A 13104-nucleotide genomic window follows, 5' to 3' on the forward strand; every position below is an offset into this window, starting at 1 on the left:
AGTGGCTTAAAAGTCTCATTTTGACAAACAAAAAACTGTCAAAATGAAATTACAGGTTTTTCTCTTACCTTTCTTTTGTCTAAGTAACCCTGAGTGGCTTAAAAGAATAGTCTCATTATGACTAACAAAAAGATCAACAATAAATTGCAGGTGTTTATTTTGTCTTTCTTCTGGGTCTGCATGCTTGAGTTGCACACAGTATGTCACAAGTCTTAGGTTCCAACTATCAAAAAAGTCCAAACTCTATTGGGACCTCTAAATCTTGGCACTGCACATTTTAAATATGCATACTTGGATAACAAGTAACCTTAAGTTATTATTTTCGCAATACTACATACACATTTTTTTGTTTTAAGTTGTTATTTTTAAAATGTTACATCTTCATTAAATGAAATTGTGTGTTTGCTCCAGCTTTTTGCATTTTTTCTTAAATAATTTGAGTTTTACTTTAAAAATGGTAAAATCTGAATGAAAAGCCATTACGCAGTTGGCTCGTTGGTCTAGGGGTATGATTCTCGCTTTGGGTGTGGGAGGTCCCGGGTTCAAATCCCGGACGAGCCCATGTTTTCATGTACTTTTATAGTCCTTAATATCTGATAGTATTTAATAGCATTTTAAAATACTCACTAATGTATACAAACAGGTTTACTTACAATTTCATTACTATACATAAAAAAGACATGCACAGTGGGCTCGTTGGTCAAGGGGTATAATTCTTGCTTAGGGTGCGAGAGATCCCTGGTACAAATCCCGGATGAGCCCATCTTTTACAGGTATATACTTATGCATACTTAGTAAAATGTCAAGCATTTGGTGGTATATTGGGTAAACTATAGATTCCATTTTGTCTAAGGTACCTTGAGTGGCTTAAAAGTCTCATTTTGACAAACAAAAAACTGTCAAAATGAAATTACAGGTTTTTCTCTTACCTTTCTTTTGTCTAAGTAACCCTGAGTGGCTTAAAAGAATAGTCTCATTATGACTAACAAAAAGATCAACAATAAATTGCAGGTGTTTATTTTGTCTTTCTTCTGGGTCTGCATGCTTGAGTTGCACACAGTATGTGACAAGTCTTAGGTTCCAATTATCAAAAAAGTCCAAACTTTATTAGGACCTCTAAATCTTGGCACTGCACATTTTAAATATGCATACTTGGATAACAAGTAACCTTAAGTTATTATTTTCGCAATACTACATACACATTTTTTTGTTTTAAGTTGTTATTTTTAAAATGTTACATCTTCATTTAAATTAAATTGTGTGTTTGCTCCAGCTTTTTGCATTTTTTCTTAAATAATTTGAGTTTTACTTTAAAAATGGTAAAATCTGAATGAAAAGCCATTACGCAGTTGGCTCGTTGGTCTAGGGGTATGATTCTCGCTTTGGGTGCGAGAGGTCCCGGGTTCAAATCCCAGACGAGCCCATGTTTTCATGTACTTTTATAGTCCTTAATATCTGATAGTATTTAATAGCATTTTAAAATACTCACTAATGTATACAAACAGGTTTACTTACAATTTCATTACTATACATAAAAAAGACATGCACAGTGGGCTCGTTGGTCAAGGGGTATAATTCTTGCTTAGGGTGCGAGAGATCCCTGGTACAAATCCCGGATGAGCCCATCTTTTACAGGCATATACTTATGCAAACTTAATAAAATGTCAAGCATTTGGTGGTATATTGGGTACACTATAGATTCCATTTTGTCTAAGTTACCTTGAGTGGCTATAAAGTCTCATTTTGACAAACAAAAAACTGTCAAAATGAAATTACAGGTTTTTCTCTTACCTTTCTTTTGTCTAAGTAACCCTGAGTGGCTTAAAAGAATAGTCTCATTATGACTAACAAAAAGATCAACAATAAATTGCAGGTGTTTATTTTGTCTTTCTTCTGGGTCTGCATGCTTGAGTTGCACACAGTATGTGACAAGTCTTAGGTTCCAACTATCAAAAAAGTCCAAACTCTATTGGGACCTCTAAATCTTGGCACAGCACATTTTAAATATGCATACTTGGATAGCAAGTAACCTTAAGTTATTATTTTCGCAATACTACATACACATTTTGTTGTTTTAAGTTGTTATGTTATTTTTAAAAGGTTACATCTTCATTAAATGAAATTGTGTGTTTGCTCCAGCTTTTTGCATTTTTTCTTAAATAATTTGAGTTTTACTTTAAAAATGGTAAAATCTGAATGAGAGTTTATTATGCAGATGGCTCGTTGGTCTAGGGGTGTGATTCTCGCTTTGGGTGCGAGAGGTCCCGGGTTCAAATCCCGGACGAGCCCATGGTTTCATATACTTTTATAGTCCTTAATATCTGATAGTATTTAATAGCATTTTAAAATACTCACTAATGTATACAAACAGGTTTACTTACAATTTCATTAATATACATAAAAAAGACATGCACAGTGGGATCGTTGGTCAAGGGGTATAATTCTTGCTTAGGGTGCGAGAGATCCCTGGTACAAATCCCGGATGAGCCCATCTTTTACAGGTATAAACTTATGCATACTTAGTAAAATGTCAAGCATTTGGTGGTATATTGGGTAAACTATAGATTCCATTTTGTCTAAGTAACCTTGAGTGGCTTAAAAGTCTCATTTTGACAAACAAAAAACTGTCAAAATGAAATTACAGGTTTTTCTCTTACCTTTCTTTTGTCTAAGTAACCCTGAGTGGCTTAAAAGAATAGTCTCATTATGACTAACAAAAAGATCAACAATAAATTGCAGGTGTTTATTTTGTCTTTCTTCTGGGTCTGCATGCTTGAGTTGCACACAGTATGTGACAAGTCTTAGGTTCTAATTATCAAAAAAGTCCAAACTTTATTGGGACCTCTAAATCTTGGCACTGCACATTTTAAATATGCATACTTGGATAACAAGTAACCTTAAGTTATTATTTTCGCAATACTACATACACATTTTTTTGTTTTAAGTTGTTATTTTTAAAATGTTACATCTTCATTAAATGAAATTGTGTGTTTGCTCCAGCTTTTTGCATTTTTTCTTAAATAATTTGAGTTTTACTTTAAAAATGGTAAAATCTGAATGAAAAGCCATTACGCAGTTGGCTCGTTGGTCTAGGGGTATGATTCTCGCTTTGGGTGTGGGAGGTCCCGGGTTCAAATCCCGGACGAGCCCATGTTTTCATGTACTTTTACAGTCCTTAATATCTGATAGTATTTAATAGCATTTTAAAATACTCACTAATGTATACAAACAGGTTTACTTACAATTTCATTACTATACATAAAAAAGACATGCACAGTGGGCTCGTTGGTCAAGGGGTATAATTCTTGCTTAGGGTGCGAGAGATCCCTGGTACAAATCCCGGATGAGCCCATCTTTTACAGGCATATACTTATGCAAACTTAGTAAAATGTCAAGCATTTGGTGGTATATTGGGTACACTATAGATTCCATTTTGTCTAAGTAACCTTGAGTGGCTATAAAGTCTCATTTTGACAAACAAAAAACTGTCAAAATGAAATTACAGGTTTTTCTCTTACCTTTCTTTTGTCTAAGTAACCCTGAGTGGCTTAAAAGAATAGTCTCATTATGACTAACAAAAAGATCAACAATAAATTGCAGGTGTTTATTTTGTCTTTCTTCTGGGTCTGCATGCTTGAGTTGCAAACAGTATGTGACAAGTCTTAGGTTCCAACTATCAAAAAAGTCCAAACTCTATTGGGACCTCTAAATCTTGGCACTGCACATTTTAAATATGCATACTTGGATAGCAAGTAACCTTAAGTTATTATTTTCGCAATACTACATACACATTTTGTTGTTTTAGGTTGTTATGTTATTTTTAAAAGGTTACATCTTCATTAAATGAAATTGTGTGTTTGCTCCAGCTTTTTGCATTTTTTCTTAAATAATTTGAGTTTTACTTTAAAAATGGTAAAATCTGAATGAAAAGCCATTACGCAGTTGGCTCGTTGGTCTAGGGGTATGATTCTCGCTTTGGGTGTGGGAGGTCCCGGGTTCAAATCCCGCACGAGCCCATGTTTTCATGTACTTTTATAGTCCTTAATATCTGATAGTATTTAATAGCATTTTAAAATACTCACTAATGTATACAAACAGGTTTACTTACAATTTCATTACTATACATAAAAAAGACATGCACAGTGGGCTCGTTGGTCAAGGGGTATAATTCTTGCTTAGGGTGCGAGAGATCCCTGGTACAAATCCCGGATGAGCCCATCTTTTACAGGTATATACTTATGCATACTTAGTAAAATGTCAAGCATTTGGTGGTATATTGGGTACACTATAGATTCCATTTTGTCTAAGTAACCTTGAGTGGCTATAAAGTCTCATTTTGACAAACAAAAAACTGTCAAAATGAAATTACAGGTTTTTCTCTTACCTTTCTTTTGTCTAAGTAACCCTGAGTGGCTTAAAAGAATAGTCTCATTATGACTAACAAAAAGATCAACAATAAATTGCAGGTGTTTATTTTGTCTTTCTTCTGGGTCTGCATGCTTGAGTTGCACACAGTATGTGACAAGTCTTAGGTTCCAACTATCAAAAAAGTCCAAACTCTATTGGGACCTCTAAATCTTGGCACTGCACATTTTAAATATGCATACTTGGATAGCAAGTAACCTTAAGTTATTATTTTCGCAATACTACATACACATTTTGTTGTTTTAAGTTGTTATGTTATTTTTAAAACGTTACATCTTCATTAAATGAAATTGTGTGTTTGCTCCAGCTTTTTGCATTTTTTCTTAAATAATTTGAGTTTTACTTTAAAAATGGTAAAATCTGAATGAGAGTTTATTATGCAGTTGGCTCGTTGGTCTAGGGGTATGATTCTCGCTTTGGGTGCGAGAGGTCCCGGGTTCAAATCCCGGACGAGCCCATGGTTTCATATACTTTTATAGTCCTTAATATCTGATAGTATTTAATAGCATTTTAAAATACTCACTAATGTATACAAACAGGTTTACTTACAATTTCATTAATATACATAAAAAAGACATGCACAGTGGGATCGTTGGTCAAGGGGTATAATTCTTGCTTAGGGTGCGAGAGATCCCTGGTACAAATCCCGGATGAGCCCATCTTTTACAGGTATAAACTTATGCATACTTAGTAAAATGTCAAGCATTTGGTGGTATATTGGGTAAACTATAGATTCCATTTTGTCTAAGTAACCTTGAGTGGCTTAAAAGTCTCATTTTGACAAACAAAAAACTGTCAAAATGAAATTACAGGTTTTTCTCTTACCTTTCTTTTGTCTAAGTAACCCTGAGTGGCTTAAAAGAATAGTCTCATTATGACTAACAAAAAGATCAACAATAAATTGCAGGTGTTTATTTTGTCTTTCTTCTGGGTCTGCATGCTTGAGTTGCACACAGTATGTGACAAGTCTTAGGTTCTAATTATCAAAAAAGTCCAAACTTTATTGGGACCTCTAAATCTTGGCACTGCACATTTTAAATATGCATACTTGGATAACAAGTAACCTTAAGTTATTATTTTCGCAATACTACATACACATTTTTTCGTTTTAAGTTGTTATTTTTAAAATGTTACATCTTCATTAAATGAAATTGTGTGTTTGCTCCAGCTTTTTGCATTTTTTCTTAAATAATTTGAGTTTTACTTTAAAAATGGTAAAATCTGAATGAAAAGCCATTACGCAGTTGGCTCGTTGGTCTAGGGGTATGATTCTCGCTTTGGGTGTGGGAGGTCCCGGGTTCAAATCCCGGACGAGCCCATGTTTTCATGTACTTTTATAGTCCTTAATATCTGATAGTATTTAATAGCATTTTAAAATACTCACTAATGTATACAAACAGGTTTACTTACAATTTCATTACTATACATAAAAAAGACATGCACAGTGGGCTCGTTGGTCAAGGGGTATAATTCTTGCTTAGGGTGCGAGAGATCCCTGGTACAAATCCCAGATGAGCCCATCTTTTACAGGTATATACTTATGCATACTTAGTAAAATGTCAAGCATTTGGTGGTATATTGGGTAAACTATAGATTCCATTTTGTCTAAGGTACCTTGAGTGGCTTAAAAGTCTCATTTTGACAAACAAAAAACTGTCAAAATGAAATTACAGGTTTTTCTCTTACCTTTCTTTTGTCTAAGTAACCCTGAGTGGCTTAAAAGAATAGTCTCATTATGACTAACAAAAAGATCAACAATAAATTGCAGGTGTTTATTTTGTCTTTCTTCTGGGTCTGCATGCTTGAGTTGCACACAGTATGTGACAAGTCTTAGGTTCCAATTATCAAAAAAGTCCAAACTTTATTAGGACCTCTAAATCTTGGCACTGCACATTTTAAATATGCATACTTGGATAACAAGTAACCTTAAGTTATTATTTTCGCAATACTACATACACATTTTTTTGTTTTAAGTTGTTATTTTTAAAATGTTACATCTTCATTTAAATTAAATTGTGTGTTTGCTCCAGCTTTTTGCATTTTTTCTTAAATAATTTGAGTTTTACTTTAAAAATGGTAAAATCTGAATGAAAAGCCATTACGCAGTTGGCTCGTTGGTCTAGGGGTATGATTCTCGCTTTGGGTGCGAGAGGTCCCGGGTTCAAATCCCAAACGAGCCCATGTTTTCATGTACTTTTATAGTCCTTAATATCTGATAGTATTTAATAGCATTTTAAAATACTCACTAATGTATACAAACAGGTTTACTTACAATTTCATTACTATACATAAAAAAGACATGCACAGTGGGCTCGTTGGTCAAGGGGTATAATTCTTGCTTAGGGTGCGAGAGATCCCTGGTACAAATCCCGGATGAGCCCATCTTTTACAGGCATATACTTATGCAAACTTAATAAAATGTCAAGCATTTGGTGGTATATTGGGTACACTATAGATTCCATTTTGTCTAAGTAACCTTGAGTGGCTATAAAGTCTCATTTTGACAAACAAAAAACTGTCAAAATGAAATTACAGGTTTTTCTCTTACCTTTCTTTTGTCTTAGTAACCCTGAGTGGCTTAAAAGAATAGTCTCATTATGACTAACAAAAAGATCAACAATAAATTGCAGGTGTTTATTTTGTCTTTCTTCTGGGTCTGCATGCTTGAGTTGCACACAGTATGTGACAAGTCTTAGGTTCCAACTATCAAAAAAGTCCAAACTCTATTGGGACCTCTAAATCTTGGCACAGCACATTTTAAATATGCATACTTGGATAGCAAGTAACCTTAAGTTATTATTTTCGCAATACTACATACACATTTTGTTGTTTTAAGTTGTTATGTTATTTTTAAAAGGTTACATCTTCATTAAATGAAATTGTGTGTTTGCTCCAGCTTTTTGCATTTTTTCTTAAATAATTTGAGTTTTACTTTAAAAATGGTAAAATCTGAATGAGAGTTTATTATGCAGTTGGCTCGTTGGTCTAGGGGTGTGATTCTCGCTTTGGGTGCGAGAGGTCCCGGGTTCAAATCCCGGACGAGCCCATGGTTTCATATACTTTTATAGTCCTTAATATCTGATAGTATTTAATAGCATTTTAAAATACTCACTAATGTATACAAACAGGTTTACTTACAATTTCATTAATATACATAAAAAAGACATGCACAGTGGGATCGTTGGTCAAGGGGTATAATTCTTGCTTAGGGTGCGAGAGATCCCTGGTACAAATCCCGGATGAGCCCATCTTTTACAGGTATAAACTTATGCATACTTAGTAAAATGTCAAGCATTTGGTGGTATATTGGGTAAACTATAGATTCCATTTTGTCTAAGTAACCTTGAGTGGCTTAAAAGTCTCATTTTGACAAACAAAAAACTGTCAAAATGAAATTACAGGTTTTTCTCTTACCTTTCTTTTGTCTAAGTAACCCTGAGTGGCTTAAAAGAATAGTCTCATTATGACTAACAAAAAGATCAACAATAAATTGCAGGTGTTTATTTTGTCTTTCTTCTGGGTCTGCATGCTTGAGTTGCACACAGTATGTGACAAGTCTTAGGTTCTAATTATCAAAAAAGTCCAAACTTTATTGGGACCTCTAAATCTTGGCACTGCACATTTTAAATATGCATACTTGGATAACAAGTAACCTTAAGTTATTATTTTCGCAATACTACATACACATTTTTTTGTTTTAAGTTGTTATTTTTAAAATGTTACATCTTCATTAAATGAAATTGTGTGTTTGCTCCAGCTTTTTGCATTTTTTCTTAAATAATTTGAGTTTTACTTTAAAAATGGTAAAATCTGAATGAAAAGCCATTACGCAGTTGGCTCGTTGGTCTAGGGGTATGATTCTCGTTTTGGGTGTGGGAGGTCCCGGGTTCAAATCCCGGACGAGCCCATGTTTTCATGTACTTTTATAGTCCTTAATATCTGATAGTATTTAATAGCATTTTAAAATACTCACTAATGTATACAAACAGGTTTACTTACAATTTCATTACTATACATAAAAAAGACATGCACAGTGGGTTCGTTGGTCAAGGGGTATAATTCTTGCTTAGGGTGCGAGAGATCCCTGGTACAAATCCCGGATGAGCCCATCTTTTACAGGCATATACTTATGCAAACTTAGTAAAATGTCAAGCATTTGGTGGTATATTGGGTACACTATAGATTCCATTTTGTCTAAGTAACCTTGAGTGGCTATAAAGTCTCATTTTGACAAACAAAAAACTGTCAAAATGAAATTACAGGTTTTTCTCTTACCTTTCTTTTGTCTAAGTAACCCTGAGTGGCTTAAAAGAATAGTCTCATTATGACTAACAAAAAGATCAACAATAAATTGCAGGTGTTTATTTTGTCTTTCTTCTGGGTCTGCATGCTTGAGTTGCAAACAGTATGTGACAAGTCTTAGGTTCCAACTATCAAAAAAGTCCAAACTCTATTGGGACCTCTAAATCTTGGCACTGCACATTTTAAATATGCATACTTGGATAGCAAGTAACCTTAAGTTATTATTTTCGCAATACTACATACACATTTTGTTGTTTTAGGTTGTTATGTTATTTTTAAAAGGTTACATCTTCATTAAATGAAATTGTGTGTTTGCTCCAGCTTTTTGCATTTTTTCTTAAATAATTTGAGTTTTACTTTAAAAATGGTAAAATCTGAATGAGAGTTTATTACGCAGTTGGCTCGTTGGTCTAGGGGTATGATTCTCGCTTTGGGTGCGAGAGGTCCCGGGTTCAAATCCCGGACGAGCCCATGGTTTCATATACTTTTATAGTCCTTAATATCTGATAGTATTTAATAGCATTTTAAAATACTCACTAATGTATACAAACAGGTTTACTTACAATTTCATTAATATACATAAAAAAGACATGCACAGTGGGATCGTTGGTCAAGGGGTATAATTCTTGCTTAGGGTGCGAGAGATCCCTGGTACAAATCCCGGATGAGCCCATCTTTTACAGGTATAAACTTATGCATACTTAGTAAAATGTCAAGCATTTGGTGGTATATTGGGTAAACTATAGATTCCATTTTGTCTAAGTAACCTTGAGTGGCTTAAAAGTCTCATTTTGACAAACAAAAAACTGTCAAAATGAAATTACAGGTTTTTCTCTTACCTTTCTTTTGTCTAAGTAACCCTGAGTGGCTTAAAAGAATAGTCTCATTATGACTAACAAAAAGATCAACAATAAATTGCAGGTGTTTATTTTGTCTTTCTTCTGGGTCTGCATGCTTGAGTTGCACACAGTATGTGACAAGTCTTAGGTTCTAATTATCAAAAAAGTCCAAACTTTATTGGGACCTCTAAATCTTGGCACTGCACATTTTAAATATGCATACTTGGATAACAAGTAACCTTAAGTTATTATTTTCGCAATACTACATACACATTTTTTTGTTTTAAGTTGTTATTTTTAAAATGTTACATCTTCATTAAATGAAATTGTGTGTTTGCTCCAGCTTTTTGCATTTTTTCTTAAATAATTTGAGTTTTACTTTAAAAATGGTAAAATCTGAATGAAAAGCCATTACGCAGTTGGCTCGTTGGTCTAGGGGTATGATTCTCGCTTTGGGTGTGGGAGGTCCCGGGTTCAAATCCCGGACGAGCCCATGTTTTCATGTACTTTTATAGTCCTTAATATCTGATAGTATTTAATAGCATTTTAAAATACTCACTAATGTATACAAACAGGTTTACTTACAATTTCATTACTATACATAAAAAAGACATGCACAGTGGGCTCGTTGGTCAAGGGGTATAATTCTTGCTTAGGGTGCGAGAGATCCCTGGTACAAATCCCGGATGAGCCCATCTTTTACAGGTATATACTTATGCATACTTAGTAAAATGTCAAGCATTTGGTGGTATATTGGGTAAACTATAGATTCCATTTTGTCTAAGGTACCTTGAGTGGCTTAAAAGTCTCATTTTGACAAACAAAAAACTGTCAAAATGAAATTACAGGTTTTTCTCTTACCTTTCTTTTGTCTAAGTAACCCTGAGTGGCTTAAAAGAATAGTCTCATTATGACTAACAAAAAGATCAACAATAAATTGCAGGTGTTTATTTTGTCTTTCTTCTGGGTCTGCATGCTTGAGTTGCACACAGTATGTGACAAGTCTTAGGTTCCAATTATCAAAAAAGTCCAAACTTTATTAGGACCTCTAAATCTTGGCACTGCACATTTTAAATATGCATACTTGGATAACAAGTAACCTTAAGTTATTATTTTCGCAATACTACATACACATTTTTTTGTTTTAAGTTGTTATTTTTAAAATGTTACATCTTCATTTAAATTAAATTGTGTGTTTGCTCCAGCTTTTTGCATTTTTTCTTAAATAATTTGAGTTTTACTTTAAAAATGGTAAAATCTGAATGAAAAGCCATTACGCAGTTGGCTCGTTGGTCTAGGGGTATGATTCTCGCTTTGGGTGCGAGAGGTCCCGGGTTCAAATCCCAGACGAGCCCATGTTTTCATGTACTTTTATAGTCCTTAATATCTGATAGTATTTAATAGCATTTTAAAATACTCACTAATGTATACAAACAGGTTTACTTACAATTTCATTACTATACGTAAAAAAGACATGCACAGTGGGCTCGTTGGTCAAGGGGTATAATTCTTGCTTAGGGTGCGAGAGATCCCTGGTACAAATCCCGGATGAGCCCATCTTTTACAGGCATATACTTATGCAAACTTAATAAAATGTCAAGCATTTGGTGGTATATTGGGTACACTATAGATTCCATTTTGTCTAAGTTACCTTGAGTGGCTATAAAGTCTCATTTTGACAAACAAAAAACTGTCAAAATGAAATTACAGGTTTTTCTCTTACCTTTCTTTTGTCTAAGTAACCCTGAGTGGCTTAAAAGAATAGTCTCATTATGACTAACAAAAAGATCAACAATAAATTGCAGGTGTTTATTTTGTCTTTCTTCTGGGTCTGCATGCTTGAGTTGCACACAGTATGTGACAAGTCTTAGGTTCCAACTATCAAAAAAGTCCAAACTCTATTGGGACCTCTAAATCTTGGCACAGCACATTTTAAATATGCATACTTGGATAGCAAGTAACCTTAAGTTATTATTTTCGCAATACTACATACACATTTTGTTGTTTTAAGTTGTTATGTTATTTTTAAAAGGTTACATCTTCATTAAATGAAATTGTGTGTTTGCTCCAGCTTTTTGCATTTTTTCTTAAATAATTTGAGTTTTACTTTAAAAATGGTAAAATCTGAATGAGAGTTTATTATGCAGATGGCTCGTTGGTCTAGGGGTGTGATTCTCGCTTTGGGTGCGAGAGGTCCCGGGTTCAAATCCCGGACGAGCCCATGGTTTCATATACTTTTATAGTCCTTAATATCTGATAGTATTTAATAGCATTTTAAAATACTCACTAATGTATACAAACAGGTTTACTTACAATTTCATTAATATACATAAAAAAGACATGCACAGTGGGATCGTTGGTCAAGGGGTATAATTCTTGCTTAGGGTGCGAGAGATCCCTGGTACAAATCCCGGATGAGCCCATCTTTTACAGGTATAAACTTATGCATACTTAGTAAAATGTCAAGCATTTGGTGGTATATTGGGTAAACTATAGATTCCATTTTGTCTAAGTAACCTTGAGTGGCTTAAAAGTCTCATTTTGACAAACAAAAAACTGTCAAAATGAAATTACAGGTTTTTCTCTTACCTTTCTTTTGTCTAAGTAACCCTGAGTGGCTTAAAAGAATAGTCTCATTATGACTAACAAAAAGATCAACAATAAATTGCAGGTGTTTATTTTGTCTTTCTTCTGGGTCTGCATGCTTGAGTTGCACACAGTATGTGACAAGTCTTAGGTTCTAATTATCAAAAAAGTCCAAACTTTATTGGGACCTCTAAATCTTGGCACTGCACATTTTAAATATGCATACTTGGATAACAAGTAACCTTAAGTTATTATTTTCGCAATACTACATACACATTTTTTTGTTTTAAGTTGTTATTTTTAAAATGTTACATCTTCATTAAATGAAATTGTGTGTTTGCTCCAGCTTTTTGCATTTTTTCTTAAATAATTTGAGTTTTACTTTAAAAATGGTAAAATCTGAATGAAAAGCCATTACGCAGTTGGCTCGTTGGTCTAGGGGTATGATTCTCGCTTTGGGTGTGGGAGGTCCCGGGTTCAAATCCCGGACGAGCCCATGTTTTCATGTACTTTTACAGTCCTTAATATCTGATAGTATTTAATAGCATTTTAAAATACTCACTAATGTATACAAACAGGTTTACTTACAATTTCATTACTATACATAAAAAAGACATGCACAGTGGGCTCGTTGGTCAAGGGGTATAATTCTTGCTTAGGGTGCGAGAGATCCCTGGTACAAATCCCGGATGAGCCCATCTTTTACAGGCATATACTTATGCAAACTTAGTAAAATGTCAAGCATTTGGTGGTATATTGGGTACACTATAGATTCCATTTTGTCTAAGTAACCTTGAGTGGCTATAAAGTCTCATTTTGACAAACAAAAAACTGTCAAAATGAAATTACAGGTTTTTCTCTTACCTTTCTTTTGTCTAAGTAACCCTGAGTGGCTTAAAAGAATAGTCTCATTATGACTAACAAAAAGATCAACAATAAATTGCAGGTGTTT

At 34.0% G+C, this 13104-nt stretch overlaps 15 non-coding genes across 15 annotated transcripts; all 15 read left to right on the plus strand.

Moving 5' to 3' along the window:
* Positions 1 to 489: 489 nt before the first annotated feature.
* On the plus strand, positions 490 to 561 carry TRNAP-UGG (transfer RNA proline (anticodon UGG)). The gene has a single exon. It is a non-coding gene; the product is annotated as a tRNA-Pro (tRNA).
* Positions 562 to 1351: 790 nt separating this feature from the next.
* Positions 1352 to 1423, plus strand: TRNAP-UGG (transfer RNA proline (anticodon UGG)). The gene has a single exon. It is a non-coding gene; the product is annotated as a tRNA-Pro (tRNA).
* A 794-nt stretch (positions 1424 to 2217) lies between these two features.
* Positions 2218 to 2289, plus strand: TRNAP-UGG (transfer RNA proline (anticodon UGG)). Its single transcript has one exon. It is a non-coding gene; the product is annotated as a tRNA-Pro (tRNA).
* A 789-nt stretch (positions 2290 to 3078) lies between these two features.
* Positions 3079 to 3150, plus strand: TRNAP-UGG (transfer RNA proline (anticodon UGG)). Its single transcript has one exon. It is a non-coding gene; the product is annotated as a tRNA-Pro (tRNA).
* A 794-nt stretch (positions 3151 to 3944) lies between these two features.
* TRNAP-UGG (transfer RNA proline (anticodon UGG)) lies at positions 3945 to 4016 on the plus strand. The gene has a single exon. It is a non-coding gene; the product is annotated as a tRNA-Pro (tRNA).
* A 794-nt stretch (positions 4017 to 4810) lies between these two features.
* Positions 4811 to 4882, plus strand: TRNAP-UGG (transfer RNA proline (anticodon UGG)). Its single transcript has one exon. It is a non-coding gene; the product is annotated as a tRNA-Pro (tRNA).
* Positions 4883 to 5671: 789 nt separating this feature from the next.
* Positions 5672 to 5743, plus strand: TRNAP-UGG (transfer RNA proline (anticodon UGG)). Its single transcript has one exon. It is a non-coding gene; the product is annotated as a tRNA-Pro (tRNA).
* Positions 5744 to 6533: 790 nt separating this feature from the next.
* On the plus strand, positions 6534 to 6605 carry TRNAP-UGG (transfer RNA proline (anticodon UGG)). Its single transcript has one exon. It is a non-coding gene; the product is annotated as a tRNA-Pro (tRNA).
* A 794-nt stretch (positions 6606 to 7399) lies between these two features.
* TRNAP-UGG (transfer RNA proline (anticodon UGG)) lies at positions 7400 to 7471 on the plus strand. Its single transcript has one exon. It is a non-coding gene; the product is annotated as a tRNA-Pro (tRNA).
* A 789-nt stretch (positions 7472 to 8260) lies between these two features.
* Positions 8261 to 8332, plus strand: TRNAP-UGG (transfer RNA proline (anticodon UGG)). The gene has a single exon. It is a non-coding gene; the product is annotated as a tRNA-Pro (tRNA).
* Positions 8333 to 9126: 794 nt separating this feature from the next.
* TRNAP-UGG (transfer RNA proline (anticodon UGG)) lies at positions 9127 to 9198 on the plus strand. The gene has a single exon. It is a non-coding gene; the product is annotated as a tRNA-Pro (tRNA).
* A 789-nt stretch (positions 9199 to 9987) lies between these two features.
* Positions 9988 to 10059, plus strand: TRNAP-UGG (transfer RNA proline (anticodon UGG)). The gene has a single exon. It is a non-coding gene; the product is annotated as a tRNA-Pro (tRNA).
* A 790-nt stretch (positions 10060 to 10849) lies between these two features.
* Positions 10850 to 10921, plus strand: TRNAP-UGG (transfer RNA proline (anticodon UGG)). Its single transcript has one exon. It is a non-coding gene; the product is annotated as a tRNA-Pro (tRNA).
* Positions 10922 to 11715: 794 nt separating this feature from the next.
* TRNAP-UGG (transfer RNA proline (anticodon UGG)) lies at positions 11716 to 11787 on the plus strand. Its single transcript has one exon. It is a non-coding gene; the product is annotated as a tRNA-Pro (tRNA).
* Positions 11788 to 12576: 789 nt separating this feature from the next.
* Positions 12577 to 12648, plus strand: TRNAP-UGG (transfer RNA proline (anticodon UGG)). The gene has a single exon. It is a non-coding gene; the product is annotated as a tRNA-Pro (tRNA).
* Positions 12649 to 13104: the final 456 nt, after the last annotated feature.

This window comes from Pseudophryne corroboree, chromosome 3, assembly GCF_028390025.1.
Source record: "Pseudophryne corroboree isolate aPseCor3 chromosome 3, aPseCor3.hap2, whole genome shotgun sequence".
In the NCBI taxonomy this organism is placed as follows: Eukaryota; Metazoa; Chordata; class Amphibia; order Anura; family Myobatrachidae; genus Pseudophryne; species Pseudophryne corroboree.